General features: G+C 40.5%; 1 pseudogene; it reads left to right on the forward strand.

Moving 5' to 3' along the window:
• The first annotated feature begins 2,439 nt into the window (after positions 1 to 2,439).
• Positions 2,440 to 2,763, forward strand: LOC103740342 (annotated as a pseudogene).
• Positions 2,764 to 4,239: the final 1,476 nt, after the last annotated feature.

Consider the following 4,239-nt stretch of genomic DNA (forward strand, 5'->3'; position numbering starts at 1 on the left):
TGTTCCGTGCATTTACTGTTTTTACTATGATATGTCATGAGGAGTTTCTTTTCTGATCCTGTCTATTTTGTGTTCTATGTGATTTCTCTATTTGTATGGGGATATCATTCCTTAATTTCGGGAAATTCTCTTCTACAATCCTGTTTATGATCTGGTCAACACTATTAACCCGAAATTCTTCTCCTTCCTCTATTCCTATGATCTGTAGATTTGTTCTTTACATGGTGTCCCACAACTCTTGAATATTCTACTCGTGGTTTTTAAAATTTTCCTTACTCTTTGCTTGAGTGGTCCAATTCTTCAACTTTATCCTCCAGTATTGATATTCTGTTTTCCATTTCATTCATTCTAGAGGTGAGGCTTTCCGCTGTTGTTTCAAGTTGGCTTAGTTGTTTCAAGTTGGCTTATTGAGTTTTGCGCTTCCTTCATTTCTCCCTGAGTTTTCTTCAAGGTTTCTATCTCTTTTGTGGATTCATTCAGAAGTTTATCCCTATCTTCTTTTAGCTCTTTTATTTGTTTGTTCATCTGTTCTTTAAATTCATTGAATTCCTTGAGCGTGTTTATGATTGTTCTTTTGAATTCCATGTCCTGGGTTATTTTTAGAGGGTTGTCCTTGTAGAACTGTTCTACAGGATTGGTGGGCCTTGGTGGAAACATTGTGTTTTGGCTTTCCATTTTATTATTCTTTTGTTGTGGTTTTGGCATGTGAATTTCTTTTGTTGTTTATGGTTCTGATATGACAATTAAGTTGAAGTATGCTTCTGTTTGTTTATCCGGGTGCCTAGATCCTTTCTTTATTGTTATTGGTTATGTAAAGCTGGTTCAGGGTTCAGGTTCTCTCAGGTTTATTTTGGAGGGAACTGATGGCTTTAGATCAGCTATTCAGGGGTATCTTCAGAAGCCCAATTCAGGTTCCAGTCAGGTACACTCAGCTTTCTTCACCACGGTGGAGGCAGGGTCCAGGCTCTCTTAGGCAGTCCTGTGCATTGTCAACCCTATGCCAAAGGGAGGTTAGAGGGGGCTCAGAACTACTGGGCACTCTCTGGTGGTCTGCTGAGATCCCAGCCTTAGATTCCCAAAGGCAGGTCTGCCCTGGGGCCTTAGGAGAGGCCTCACAAAATCCCAGGTAGAGGGATGGTATGGCGCAATTAGGGGAAGCTCACCACCATGTGGAGGCCGGATCCAGGGGCTGTCAGGCTTTCCCCTGGGTTCTCAGGTCCTCTGGTAGTTGGAGGCCGGAGGAAGGCCAGAACCTGGCACTCTCTGGCGGTCTGCTAAGCTCCCAGCCACTACCCCATGGAGGTCTGAACCCCTGTTCTTATTTTTTTTTAACAGCCATCACCCCTCCCCCCGCAACTCTCTGTAGACACACATAGTCTGGAGTTCTTTGTAACAACCTTCCTTTTTCTAATCTGCTTTATTGAACTATTGATGCCCGTTCCCATAAGGATGCATTGCAGCTTCTGCCTTAAGCCTTTTTAACCTTAAAATTTTATAACCTAAGGGCTGTAATTATTTTGAGTCTTTCAGTGGGTTCCATGGTTCAAGGTGCCATTATTCTTGAGACCTCATTTTTCGCACAGTAACTGGATGCACTCTCAGATAAGCTTCTGAACCTTCCAGTCTCAACAGAAGCTTCTATTAGGCAGGAGAATAATTCTCCATTCTCCATTGTTTTAAAACTCTAATAAAGCATAACACTTCTAAGAACTTAAATTTTCCCTGTTGTCTATGCAAAGGATATTCACATTAGTTAAATGTTTCAGTTGACTGGGGGCAGTGTGAGCTGCAGTCCTTATGACTATTGTGAACAGAGGACCAGTGTGCTAAGTAGTGGATACAACTTTTTAATTAAGTGTGCTTGCTTTAAACCTGCTTTAGTCAGTGGGTTGTTTTCACATGCCTTGGGGAAAGGGGTGCTGCCCCGTATGTGGTAAAATGCATGGCCATTGTCATCAGTTACAGGAAAACACTGAAAATTTCTTTATTTTTACTTTTATGTGCATGAGAGTATTGCTTGCAGGGCAGTCGGTGCACCCTTTCATGCAATGCCTGCAGAGGTCAGAAGAGGCTGTTGGATCCCCTGGAATTGGAGCTACAGATGGTTGTTAGCTGCCATGTGGGTGCTGGGCATTGAACCCAGGTCCTCTGCAGGAGCAGCCAGTGCTCTTAACCACTGAGCCATCTCTCCAGTCCAGAAAACATTTCCTAGATGATTTCTGAGTCATTTCAAGACACTTATACGTGAATATGTGTTTCTCTGTAATAGAGGTAAAATTGATACATATGTTGTTATATTGAAGGATTTTCCCAGGGATGAGGGGCAGCCCTAAATAGGGGCTGTGGGTGCTATGAGGAGACATGGCTGCAGTGGCTGTGGGACTGACCTGAAATGATGAAAATTTCTGTGGGATCAAAGTAGAATTTTATAAGAACATAATGGATGAAGAGGACAAAATCTATAGTGGCCATGAAGGCCTTAATACCATGTATATCAAATGAATGTCTCTTGATGGTCATGAATTCATTGTAAAAAGAGAACATCAGGGACAGTAAAAGCCGTGCTGAGTGGGCCAGCTTGGTTAACTGAAGATGAAACCAATGCGGTCAGTTGTAGACACTTTTCACCTGCTCTCGAAAGTATGCCTGTATTTTACCTACAAGGACCACTGTACAAGCAGCTCCACTGAGATTTATGAATTTCTGGTTATATCTGAAATTGCCCGGGAACTATTGATGGCTGCTAACTTCTTAGACTGTTAAATAAAATAAATTATAATAAATGGTTCATTTTTTCAGTATTTAATGCATGTAGTTCAGTAAATAATTTTTTCCCCTAAAGCATGGTGCCTATATGCAACTGAGCTATAGTTAATTGAAAAACAGATTTTCTTCTGTCCTTTTGCACAGCAATCAGAGTTGAAATTTGTTTGCTGCATCAAAAAATTAAGGATGTTTTCATAAGCTGAGAAATATACAAATATGCTGATGTGTAGATGGTTTTGCTTTATTATTTGAATGTGACTTGTAATACAACTGTTATGGAAAAGTTCTTTGAGCTGTAAAGAGACCAAGCATTCATCCAGTAGAGTCAGGAGCTCCTTTATTCCTTACTCTTTATGATGCCCCTGAAAACAACCAAGGCTTTTAGATTCTCTGGGCTCCTGAACCAAAGTACGGATGAGGATTATATAGTCAATTTTATGTCATCATTTATGTTTAGCACTATGATGGGCCCTGTTATCTCAGGAAATTCCTTCCTGAGTTCACTCAGTCAATATAGTTCTCAAAGTAGATATCCAAGGCATGTGTCAGGGACAACTGCTGCCTTTTGATCTATAATTAAGCTAGGTTAATTGAGCTAGGACCTGGTCAAATGGTCATTTCAGTTTACAAAAATGTATATCATAGATAGAAACTTAGAATTCTGACATGTTTGAGCTATACTTTTTGTGACTAATTGGACCATGTGCCTCATTAAACTGTTTGGTGAACTTTCCATTAAGTTTTACATCTTTATCATCAGCCAGGCATAGTGAGTGGAAAGTATCACAGAGCTTCAAGACTTTACATCTCTGAGCATCCCAGGGTTACATTTCAAGGTATCTACCCAGTAAGCAAAACAAAGGAAACTTCAAATGGCCTAAGCTTACAAGGACATTATATAAGAACACAATGATATTACAAATACTGGAACATAAGCATAAATAGACATACTCTACAGGCAAATACAGGGGCTAAATGTTTTGAGTGTGAATGCATGTATGTAAGTGCACCCATGTCATGCAATGTCAGAAGACAGTGCCAGATCCTCTAGAACTGAATTATGGACAGCTATTAGCCACCATGTGGGTGCTGGGAATAGAACCAGTCCTCTGCAAGAGTTGTCAGTGCTTTTAACCGCTTGGCCATCTCTCCAGTTCTCTGTTTTTAATTTTTTTAAAAAATATTTTATTTATTATGTTTATTTTATGTGTATACATGTATTGCCTGTATGTAGGTAAGTGCACCCATGTCGTGCAATGCCTGTACAGGACAGAAGAGGCTGTTGGATCCCCTGGAACTGGAGTTACAGATAGTTGTTAACTGTCATGTGAACCTAGGTCCTCTGCAAGAGCAGCCAGTGTTCTTAACTGCAGAACATCTTCCTAACTCCTCTCACTCTTAATGAAGCTCCTTTCCAGGCTTTGAAGAGAAGCTTTTCCTTCCTTTTAAAGCCCCATCAAGTTTAGATATCTC

The sequence above is a fragment of the Nannospalax galili genome, unplaced genomic scaffold, assembly GCF_000622305.1.
Source record: "Nannospalax galili isolate Female #2095 unplaced genomic scaffold, S.galili_v1.0 scaffold1601, whole genome shotgun sequence".
Taxonomy (NCBI): Eukaryota; Metazoa; Chordata; class Mammalia; order Rodentia; family Spalacidae; genus Nannospalax; species Nannospalax galili.